The following is a 12,289-nucleotide window of genomic DNA, read 5'->3' as shown; positions in this document are numbered from 1 at the left end:
TGTATTTGACTGTTAAAAAAGGGCGGATTGCTGTTCACTTGTCCTGCTGCTGCTGTGTAGTGAAAATGAGAAATAAATACACTACAACTTGAAGAGTGTCCAAATGATCTTCATTAAAATCTTTATTGGTTTATTGAGAAAGAAAATCTACTCCTAACCGAGATGGAAAGTGAAGAACACGTCCAAGAAAGCGCAACAATTCACCTCATCTCCTTTTTACCTTCTCCCTTATTAACTTCCACAGGAACCTGAATCCAGTGCTTTGATGGTCCCTAACCTGCCATTACAGACTCTCCTAAGACTGCTTTATTTTTAAATAAGTTCATCTGTGCTTGTCTGTGTGTGTATGTTCATCTGTGCTTGTCTGTCTGTGTATGTTCGTCTGTGCTTGTCTGTGTATGTATGTTCGTCTGTGCTTGTCTGTGTATGTATGTTCGTCTGTGCTCGTCTGTGTGTGTAAGTTCATCTGTGCTTGTGTGTATATGTCTGTGAGTGTACGTTTGTCTGTGTGTGTATGTTTGTCTGTGCTTGTCTGTGTGTGTATGTTCATCTGTGCTTGTCTGTCTGTGTATGTTCGTCTGTGCTTGTCTGTGTATGTATGTTCATCTGTGCTTGTCTGTGTGTGTACGTTCGTCTGTGCTTGTCTGTGTGTGTACGTTCGTCTGTGCTTGTGTGTGTATGTTTGTGCTTGTCTGTGTGTGTTTTATGTATGTTTGTACGTTCATCTGTGCTTGTTTGTGTGTGTATGTTTGTCTGTGCTTGTGTGTGTATGTTTGTCTGAGTGTACGTTCATCTGTGCTTGTCTGTGTGTGTATGTTTGTCTGTGTGTGTACATTCGTCTGTGCTTGTTTGTGTGTGTATGTTTGTGCTTGTGTGTGTATGTTTGTCTGTGTGTGTACATTCGTCTGTGCTTGTTTGTGTGTGTATGTTTGTGCTTGTGTGTGTATGTTTGTCTGTGTGTGTACATTTGTCTGTGCTTGTCTGTGTGTGTATGTTCATCTGTGCTTGTCTGTGTGTGTATGTTCATCTGTGCTTGTCTGTGTGTGTAAGTTCATCTGTGCTTGTTTGTGTATGTTCGTCTGTGCTTGTCTGTGTGTGGACGTTCGTCTCTGCTTGTCTGTGTGTGTATGTTAGTCTGTGCTTATCTTTGTGTGCATGTTCGTCTGTGCTTGTCTGTGTGTGTGCGTGTTCCTCATTTCGTCAGTGCTATGTGCTCTACTTGTTACCTGTTCACTGTTACCCCATAGCAGCACTGGAATACTGCCATGCTAAGAACTGTTCATTCCCACTTACCTTGGATTTCCCAGGCTATACGTGTCACTGAAGTTGGAAATTTCAATGACAACATTTCTTCCTGTTTGTATGCCCTGAGATATTTGTTCAGCACTGGTACCAATCAATGATGCCCCAGGAATAATCTCTGATGAGAATGCCATTTCCTGTGGTGAAATAATGAATGAATGAATGAATGAATGAATGGATGAACGAATGAATTAATTAATGAATAATACTTCAGAAACAAACATTATCATTATTCACAAACATCCATAAGCCTAAAGACACAGGGGTAAACTGTCATAAAAAATAAACTGACAAGGCAACCTATTGTAAGACAGTAAGGCAAGAAACATGATATTATAGGCCTGGATATTCTCTGTAGTATCTGGATACATTTCTCACTAAAACACTCCCCCTGTGTGACAATATGAGAACCAGTTTTACTCTCCCATGTAAAATCCACACCAGGATTAACTTAATCCTGCTAAGTCTGGACTAGATCTTCTATTGCTAACCCTGGACTAGATGTACTGTTAACACTGTTAACCCTGGACTAGATCTTCTGTTAACACTACTAACCCCTGGACTAGATCTTCTGTTAACACTGTTAACCCTGGACTAGATCAGGTTCAGCACGTTTGTATGGTTGATCATCTTTACAGCTGCAGCATGCTGCTCTAACCAAGCTGATAATCAGTGTAGAGCAGCTGTGAAAACTATTAAATATCAAAACTATAATTAATAATTTTGCATGCACAGGCCTATACAGTATATAGTGTCATTTTGTTAAAAGTAGTCTACTTACTGAATGTTTCATTTGATTTAAACACAAAGTCAGCCCAAAGGTGTCACTCAGAAGCAACGATTCCAGATAATGGTTAACAGTTTAAGAACATTCACTCTGCAGGTTACACGGCCACCTGGGTGACTGAGTTCAGCAGCACAATATCACGTTTTTGTTCTTGCCCCAGGACACGCCTACAAGCCACATCACTTTCATTTTCAGTTTATAATTACACCTAATAAAATAGTGAGAACACACCTGACACAGAGGAGCAGTGAGGAGCTGCAGCTACATTTACTCTTCATGTCCCCTTGTTATCCATGTCCTTGTCTACAAAGGTTTCTCTGTACATGTTACGCTTCATGCCATTTTCACGTCGCCGTTGTGTCTCAGCCTTAGGTTCCCTTTCATGATCTCCTCCCTGTAACCATAGCAACATCTCTGTTTACATCTTCTGTTTATATCTTGGTAATCATTGTTCATGCTTGATGTGTATTTGTCTCGTTATTTAGTTGAGTGCCACAGTCTCATTTACAGTCACAGTCTCACAGTAACAGGCTCACAGTCTTACTGTGTCCCAACTGCACCTGTTCAAACGGCTGTGATTACAGCATGGGAAAGTGCGCTGAACCAAACCCAACCTGTAGCAGGACCTCTAACATGGAGGAGAGATCAGCTCATCTAACCAAACACAAGTTTACCTGCACTAAAGAGGAGAGGTCAGCTCATCTAACAGAGCACACATTTACCTGCACTAAAGAGGAGAGGTCAGCTCATCTAACAGAGCACACGTTTACCTGCACTAAAGAGGAGAGGTCAGCTCATCTAACAGAGCACACGTTTACCTGCACTAAAGAGGAGAGATCAGCTCATCTAACAGAGCACACATTTACCTGCACTAAAGAGGAGAGGTCAGCTCATCTAACAGAGCACACGTTTACCTGCACTAAAGAGGAGAGGTCAGCTCATCTAACAGAGCACACGTTTACCTGCACTAAAGAGGAGAGGTCAGCTCATCTAACAGAGCACACGTTTACCTGCACTAAAGAGGAGAGGTCAGCTCATCTAACAGAGCACACGTTTACCTGCACTAAAGAGGAGAGGTCAGCTCATCTAACAGAGCACACATTTACCTGCACTAAAGAGGAGAGGTCAGCTCATCTAACAGAGCACACGTTTACCTGCACTAAAGAGGAGAGGTCAGCTCATCTAACAGAGCACACGTTTACCTGCACTAAAGAGGAGAGGTCAGCTCATCTAACAGAGCACACATTTACCTGCACTAAAGAGGAGAGGTCAGCTTATCTAACAGAGCACACGTTTGTTGTGTTTGCATATCTATTTACAATAGTAATGATGTGTAACGCTATATACGGTCATGTAATACCCCTCCCCTCCTGTAGGGGGTGAGAGAAAGATAGGGAGAGAAGGGTCCGTGGTGTGGTCAGAATGATGGAAGAATAAAAAGTTAGTAGACTGGAAACTTGATCTCGAATTTATTTGATACCCAAACATAACAAATTGGCGACGAGGATGAGCGCTTCGGTGCCCAGCCCGCTGCCGTTTCTTTCTCACGTGGGTGAGCCGCCGATACCGTTCGTTACATGGCGGAAAATGTTTGATAACTACATGCTAGTTATAAACGCTACCGGAGATGCATGGCCGGATGCGAGACGACGTGCCGTTTTGCTTCATTGTTTGGGTTCTGAGGGACAACGGTTGTTCTACACTTTGCCAGAACAAGGTACGACTTTTGATGAAGCTATGGCTGCGCTTGAGAAACACTTTGTGCCGAAAGTTAACGTGGTTGCTTGCAGACACACGTTCAGACAACGTGTGCAACGGGCGGAGGAAACCGTGTCTCAGTATGTTGCAGCGCTGCGAGCGTTAGCAGCACCATGTTCGTTTGGGCAAATGGAGAGTGAGATGATAAGAGACCAGTTAATCTCTAACGCTTATCTCAGTACGGTAAGAGACAAGTTATTACTGGAGGATGATCTCACACTGGACAAAGCTCAAACGATCGCGTGCCAGATAGAGTCAGCAACGAAAGATGCTACATTGCTCTCATCGGCGAAACCAGTCACTACTGCATTAGTACAGGCTGTGGGTGCTACACAGGCTTGTTCTAGAAGGAAGCAAGGACTATGTTCAGGGAAATCCCTACCACACAAACAGCAAGACCACAGAAAAAATACAAAAACTGACCATCAGCCACGTAAATGCTTCAGATGTGGATCGGGTAGGCACCTGGCGAATGACAAAAACTGTCCAGCTGCTTCAGTAAAATGCAACAACTGCGGGAAAAAGGGACATTTCGCCAAGGTCTGTAAATCTGCTGTACACGAAGTGAGGGAGGTGGTCATTCCAGAGCTAGCTGTGCTCTATGTAGGTGATGTTAAACATGTGGCAGCAACATATAATAAGATCACATGCACTGCTAATATAGAAGCACCTTCAGGAAACTCCCATGCTCTAACATTAATTGTTGATACTGGAGCTTCTGTGTCAATTCTTCCAGAAAGCTTATACAAACAGTACTTTGCTAATTGCACACTCAAGGAACCTGAAGTGAAATTACTCACTTACGCTAGACAGGAGTTACCAGTGATTGGCTGTCTACCAGCTGTAGTTGACATCAAAGGTCAAAATCACAAAATTTCAACTTCATTCTACATTGTGAAAAGTGGATCACCATTATTAGGCTTAGATCTAATCAAAGCACTAAATGTCAACATTGTTGGGGGCAAAGTTGAGGATATTGAAGACCACATTGTGAATACGCCACCGGTGGCCAAGCGAAAATCTACAGTATATAATCTTGACTCTGCCCCGTCTTCCACATTTGAATGTGTGAGAGGCTTCATCCACAAGGTACAAGTGGACAAATCAGTGCAACCTGTCCGCCAAAAGTTAAGGCGTTTACCACTGAGTGTACGCAAAGAGGTGTCGGTAGAGTTAAAACGATTACTTCAAGAGGGCATAATTGAACGCATAGATGCATCTGAATGGGTGAGTCCCCTTGTGGTCGCAAGGAAACGGAAAGGGGGTCTCCGACTCTGCGTTGACCTACGCGAACCAAATAAAAGTGTGATTATGGACTGTTACCCTCTTCCTCATATGGAGGATTTATTTGCTGAACTGGCAGGTGCTACATATTACAGCCAGATTGATCTGAGTTCAGCTTACCATCAGCTACCTCTACACCTCGAAAGCCGCAAGCTAACTGCTTTCATAACACATGATGGACTATTCCAATTTACACGTGTTCCTTTTGGCCTCACATCAGCTCCATCTGCTTTTCAAAAAATGATGGAAACAATCCTGAAGGATCTTCCAGGTGTACAGAACTATCTAGATGATATTATAGTCTATGGCTCTTCAAAGGAAGTTCATGATGGGAATCTGCAAATGGTTCTACAACGTCTCAAAAATGCTGGCCTTCGGATTAATTCTGACAAAAGCTCGTTTAGTCAAACAAGCATTACGTTCCTAGGACACGTCATTTCTAAAGAGGGTCTACGCCCAAGTTCAGACCATCTAACTGCTATTGCTGATGCTCCGGTTCCCAAAGACATGGCAGCACTACGTTCCTTCCTGGGTTTAACATCCTGGTTCAGTAGATTTCTGTCTAATTATGCTACTCTAGTGGAACCACTGCGAGAGCTCCTCAGGGCAAACACACAAGCCGGGCTACAGTGGAATGAGGAAGCAGAGGAAAGCTTCAACAATCTGAAATCAATGCTTCTGAAAAGTCCTGCACTTTCCATCTACAACCCCAAATTACCAACTTTCGTTACCACAGATGCCTCAGATTATGGCTTAGGAGCTGTGCTAACGCAGCTGCATGACGATAGTAGTGAACGCATTGTTGCATTTGCTTCACGCACATTGTCGACTGCGGAGAGGAAGTACTCCACCACTGAAAAAGAGGCTCTAGCTTGTGTCTGGGCAGTGGAGCGATGGAGAACTTATGTGTGGGGACAGAGGTTCACGTTACGTACCGACCACCAAGCTCTTACAACTCTCCTCAATACCAAAGGTATGAATAGGGCTGGTATGAGGATTGCAAGATGGTCAGCAAGACTCATGTGTTTTCAGTACGATGTGCAGTACCGCCCTGGTAGCCTCAATGTCATGGCTGATGCTCTCTCACGTGTTCCTCTCAACCACTCCAGCGTAGAAGAGGAGTTGGAACACGATTTATTCACAGAGATAGCAGAGATCTCACCACTCCTAGCGGCACTTCCCATGGCTGACTTCAAGGCGGAATGTGAAGATTGTCCTGAATTATCACAAGTACGGAAGGTCATTCACTCAAGATGGCCAAAAGTGAAAAAAGCTCTTCCAAGTGAGCTACAGCCATACTTCTTGGTGCGACATGAACTGGCTGTGGACACGCCATTGATCTTTCGAGGTACACGCCTGGTTGTACCTAAAGCCCTCAGAGACAGAATTGTGCACTTGGCGCACGAAGGTCATCAAGGGGTTGTTCGCACAAAGCAGCGCCTTAGAGAACTTTACTGGTGGCCGCGCATGGATGGACTAATACATGAGGTCATTTCGTCTTGCACAGTTTGTCAGTCATGTGACAAAACAGCCCATGCTGCTCCTGCACCAATGCAGCCTGTTGAATTTCCAGAAGGCCCGTTCCAGCATGTGGCTGTCGATATCGTGGGTCCGTTTGAATGTGGGGCTAATGACTGTAGATTTGCTATCACCCTGGTAGATTATTTCAGTAAATGGCCAGAAGTAGGTTTTTCGACAAATGCGAATAATGACACTGTCATTGCATTCCTGACTTCTATTTTTGCACGTGAAGGAAACCCTTGTGTCATTACTACAGACAATGGTTCACAGTTCGCGTCCTCTGTTTTTGCTGAGTTTTTGAGAGAACGGAACATCAAACACATTAGAGCGAGTGTTTACCATCCGCAGGCCAACGGTTCTGTGGAACGCTTTAACAGAGTTCTCAAGGACTGTATTCAAGCGGCGCAGATAACCCAACTACCATGGAAGCCTGCAGTGACTAACATGCTCCACAATTACCGAGCCACAGCTCATGCGACGACTGGTCAATCTCCTTTTCAACTTCTGAGAGGCAGGCCCATGCGAACGAAATTACACGTCCTACCACCAGCGGTAGATGAAGAGAGGTATGCTCGGGTCGCTGCCAGGGTGGCCTTACGACAGTCCAAGAGTAAGCGTTACACTGACAAGAGAAGGGGTGCACGACCTCCGAACCTCAAAGTGGGCGACAAGGTGCGAGTACGGAAGCCTTTTCATGTGGGAAAAGGAGAGCGGCAATACACTGAGCCCTTGTCTGTGCAACAGCAGACTGGATTAAGCACTTTTATACTGAGTGATGGTAGACGGTGGAATGCTTCACGTCTTTCTCGCTGCCCCGAGAACGCGGTGAGGTCATCAGAAGATGCTATAACGGAAGAAACTGTTACAGAGACTCTGAAAAGAGACAACACTCAGAGAGTGAGACAACCACCAACTTGGACTAAAGACTATGTGCTGACATAGTACCATTAAGAAGATATGTAAAGGGTGTAGGCGGATCGCTGCCCTGAAAAAAAAAAAGAGTTTGTCATTACTAAAAGCTTTAGTGAATGTTTCTGAATATGCTTATTGATAGGTTCAGTTATAACCGTTCTTATAGTGTATTAACATTCTTCAGTGAGTGGGTTCTACAAGAGCTATTTGTTCACAGTTATTACTTTGATTGTACAAGCCAGGAAAAGTTATGCCTGAGGTTTTCATGTTCTATGCAGTAGGTCATTACGGGAACGAAGCTCATAATGACATGGTAAATCTTTTATGAGTAACAGGGGAGATGTTGTGTTTGCATATCTATTTACAATAGTAATGATGTGTAACGCTATATACGGTCATGTAATACCCCTCCCCTCCTGTAGGGGGTGAGAGAAAGATAGGGAGAGAAGGGTCCGTGGTGTGGTCAGAATGATGGAAGAATAAAAAGTTAGTAGACTGGAAACTTGATCTCGAATTTATTTGATACCCAAACATAACAACGTTTACCTGCACTAAAGAGGAGAGGTCAGCTCATCTAACAGAGCACACGTTTACCTGCACTAAAGAGGAGAGGTCAGCTCATCTAACAGAGCACACGTTTACCTGCACTAAAGAGGAGAGGTCAGCTCATCTAACAGAGCACACGTTTACCTGCACTAAAGAGGAGAGGTCAGCTCATCTAACAGAGCACACGTTTACCTGCACTAAAGAGGAGAGATCAGTTCATCTAACAGCACACGTTTACCTGCACTAAAGAGGAGAGATCAGCTCATCTAACAGAGCACACGTTTACCTGCACTAAAGAAGAGAGGTCAGCTCATCTAACAGAGCACACGTTTACCTGCACTAAAGAGGAGAGATCAGTTCATCTAACAGAGCACACGTTTACCTGCACTAAAGAGGAGAGATCAGCTGTTGTGGTGGAGGTCACACCTGCTGCAGGCTGTGGTGGGGGGACAGAGTGTGAGTGTAGATGGTTCAGTGAGGAAGTCAGCACAGGTGTGTGTGAGGGGGTCAGAGCAGGTGTGTGTGTGTGTGTGTGGGGGGTCAGTCAGAGCAGGTGTGTGTGTGTGTGTGTGTGTGTGTGTGTGTGTGTGTGTGTGTGTGTGTGTGTGTGTGTGAGGGGGTCAGAGCAGGTGTGTGTGTGAGGAGCTCAAAGCAGGTGTGTGTGTGAGAGGGGGTCAGGGCAGGTGTGTGTGTGAGGAGGTCAGAGCAGGTGTGTGTCTGTGAGAGGGGGTCAGAGCAGGTGTGTGTGTGTGAGAGGGGGTCAGAGCAGGTGTGTGTGTGTGTGTGTGAGGGGGTCAGAGCAGGTGTGTGTGTGTGAGGGGGTCACAACAGGTGTGTGTGTGTGTGTGTGTGTGTGTGTGAGGGGGTCAGAGCAGGTGTGTGTGTGAGGAGGTCAGAGCAGGTGTATGTGTGTGTGTGAGGGGGTCACAGCAGGTGTGTGTGTGTGTGTGAGGGGGAGTCACAGCAGGTGTGTGTGTGTGTGTGTGTGAGAGAGAGTCACAGCAGGTGTGTGTGTGTGTGTGAGGGAGTCACAGCAGGTGTGTGTGTGTGTGTGTGTGTGAGGGAGTCACAGCAGGTGTGTGTGTGAGGGGGGGTCACAGCAGGTGTGTGTGTGTGTGAGGGGGTCACAGCAGGTGTGTGTGTGTGTGTGTGTGTGTGTGTGTGTGAGGGAGTCACAGCAGGTGTGTGTGTGAGGGGGTCAGAGCAGGTGTGTGTGTGTGTGTGAGGGAGTCACAGCAGGTGTGTGTGTGTGTGTGTGTGTGTGTGTGTGTGTGTGTGTGTGTGTGTGTGTGTGTGTGAGGGAGTCACAGCAGATGTGTGTGTGAGGGGGTCAGAGGAGGTGTGTGTGTGTGTGTGTGAGGGAGTCACAGCAGATGTGTGTGTGTGTGTGTGTGTGTGTGTGTGTGAGGGGGTCAGAGCAGGTGTGTGTGTGTGTGTGTGTGAGGGAGTCACAGCAGGTGTGTGTGTGTGTGTGAGGGAGTCACAGTAGGTGTGTGTGTGTGTGTGTGTGTGTGTGTGAGGGAGCCACAGCAGGTGTGTGTGTGTGTGTGTGTGTGTGTGTGTGTGTGTGTGTGTGTGTGTGTGTGTGTGTGTGTGTGTGTGTGTGTGTGAGGGAGTCACAGCAGGTGTGTGTGTGTGTGTGTGAGTGTCACAGCAGGTATGTGTGTGTGTGTGTGTGTGTGTGTGTGTGTGTGTGTGTGTGTGTGTGTGTGTGTGTGTGAGTGTCACAGCAGGTGTGTGACTGTGTGTGTGTGTGTTTGGTATCTCTGCTTCACCTCCCAGTGCTGCTCCTCCTCCCAGCATCAGCTGACACAAACCCAGCAGCGTCTCTCCTTCCTGATCACTGGAGCGCTGGCCCGGCCCACTGCAGCAGTGTTCTGCTTCTGTGTAGGACACTGGCACTGCAGCATCACCACTGGGGGAACCACACTGGCACTGCAGCATCACCACTGGGGGAACCACACTGGCACTGTGATTGGGCTCAGGAGAGGGACGAGATGCTGATGATTCTGTTGCCATGGCTACTGTCAGTGGTGGACTGGCAAACATTGCTACCGTGGATTTCCCTGGTGGGCCGATGGGTTAGTGGGCCACCGGCCGCCGGTGGTTTAACCGTGGAGGAGCCATTGTCGCGCACTGCGGCCCCGGCCCGTAGTCACGCTGCTGTTTAACGGTGTCTATTACCTCTCCCGCCAGTTGATGCGGGCTGACAGTATGCAGCGGAGATCAGAAAAAAAAAAACTTGTCCCAGAAAATCCGGGCCGGACCATGAAAATATACAGCAGCTGTGTCACTTATTAATACAAGTAGTCACGAACTGGAAAAGCCTTGTCCATACTAATGCCACATTAATTATATCTCCCTGTTTGTATCCTACGAGTAACAAGTCAAGAGAGAGACGCCAGTTACACACTGACACTGCTGAGGGTCTAACTCATCATGTGATCCCTCCGCCACACGGTTCACACTACTGAAACGTGAAAAAACACGTCTGTATTGCCGTAAAGATGGAGCAGTCTAAGCCAGGGTCTAAACAAACTACGAAACGTAAAGGTGGCGCTGAAAAGCTGAGAGAGAAAAAAGAAAAGCTCTCAAGGATAGTGCAGCAACTAATTTAAAAACTGCTGACTTGTTTGGTGTTCCATCCTCAAGTTCTGGGTCAAGACATGATGAGAGATCAGAGGCTACTGCTAGCAGCAGCACAAGCAAGATTAGCATTGTTTCATATTTATTTGTAATTTTTTTGTTGCGTCTGTTGTTTTACACAGCACTTGAAATATTAACAGTACTAATGTTTGTACAGACAGTGGGTGATGATAACCCAGGTGAGGAAGGAAATGCCAAAAGGGCCAAAGCTCAGCATTTGATAGGGGCAAAGGGGAAGAGCATCTACAAGAACAAAGACAAAAGTACTATGGTTAGAATACTACTACTACTACTACTACTACTACTACTACTACCACCACTATTACTACTACTACTACTACCACTATTACTACTACTACTACCACTATTACTACTACTACTACTACCACTATTACTACTACTACTACCACCACTATTACTACTACTACTACTACCACTATTACTACTACTACTACCACCACTATTACTACTACTACTACCACTATTACTACTATTACTACTACTACCACTACTACTACTACTACTACTTCTACCACCACTATTACTACTACTACTACCACTATTACTACTACTACCACTATTATTACTACTACTACTACCACAATTACTACTACTACTACTACTACTACTACTACTACTACTACCACTATTACTACTATTACTACTACTACCACTACTGCTACTACTACTACTACTTCTACCACCACTATTACTACTACTACTACCACTATTACTACTACTACCACTATTATTACCACTACTACTACCACAATTACTACTACTACCACTACTACTACTACTACTACTACTACCACTATTACTACTACTACTACTACTACTACTACTACTACTACTACTACCACTATTATTACTACTACTACTACCACAATTACTACTACTACTACTACTACTACTACTACTACTACTACTACTACTACCACTATTACTACTTCTACTACCACTATTATTACTACTACTACTACCACTATTACTACTACTACTACTACTACTACTACTACTACTACTACCACTACTACTACTACTACTACCACTATTACTACTACTACTACCACTATTACTACTACTACTACTACTACTACCACCACTATTACTACTACTACTACTACTACTACTAATATTAATAATATTTACTCATTAACTCTGCACTAATATCAGCTACTATTATTATTAATTATTGCTTTTGTATTAGTATTATTACTGGTTGTGTAGTTGTTCTTTAAGCCTACTAATTCAATTAACAATTACTAATTATTTAATAGGCTGAAAGTGATTCTGATGATTCTACAGAGAGATATGTGACTCATGAGGAAGGCCTAGATGCCCATATATCAGAGATTGATTATTTCACAAGACCCAAACCAGAGACAGTAGAACTTTTTCTTCATTTTCACCCCAAACAGAAGGCAGACAAGCCTATAGTACAAAAATAATTTACCCGTAAAAATGGTACAATAAAAAATGGCTGTCATACAATGACAAAAATCAAGCACTCTTCTGCTTTGTCTGTATGGC

At 44.7% G+C, this 12,289-nt stretch overlaps 1 long non-coding RNA gene across 1 annotated transcript; it reads right to left on the bottom strand.

Annotated features, from left to right (window-relative positions):
• Positions 1-888: 888 nt before the first annotated feature.
• On the bottom strand, positions 889-11,573 carry LOC143518441 (uncharacterized). Its single transcript, XR_013132184.1, has 3 exons — positions 9,886-11,573; positions 2,321-2,483; positions 889-1,439 (listed from the first exon to the last, which is right to left on the bottom strand). It is a non-coding gene; the product is annotated as an uncharacterized LOC143518441 (long non-coding RNA).
• Between the last annotated feature and the right edge of the window lie 716 nt (positions 11,574-12,289).

This window comes from Brachyhypopomus gauderio, chromosome 7 (genome assembly GCF_052324685.1).
Source record: "Brachyhypopomus gauderio isolate BG-103 chromosome 7, BGAUD_0.2, whole genome shotgun sequence".
Classification (NCBI taxonomy): domain Eukaryota; kingdom Metazoa; phylum Chordata; class Actinopteri; order Gymnotiformes; family Hypopomidae; genus Brachyhypopomus; species Brachyhypopomus gauderio.
Note: the sequence above shows the minus strand (reverse complement) of the source record. Positions and strands in the feature narration are given on the sequence as shown.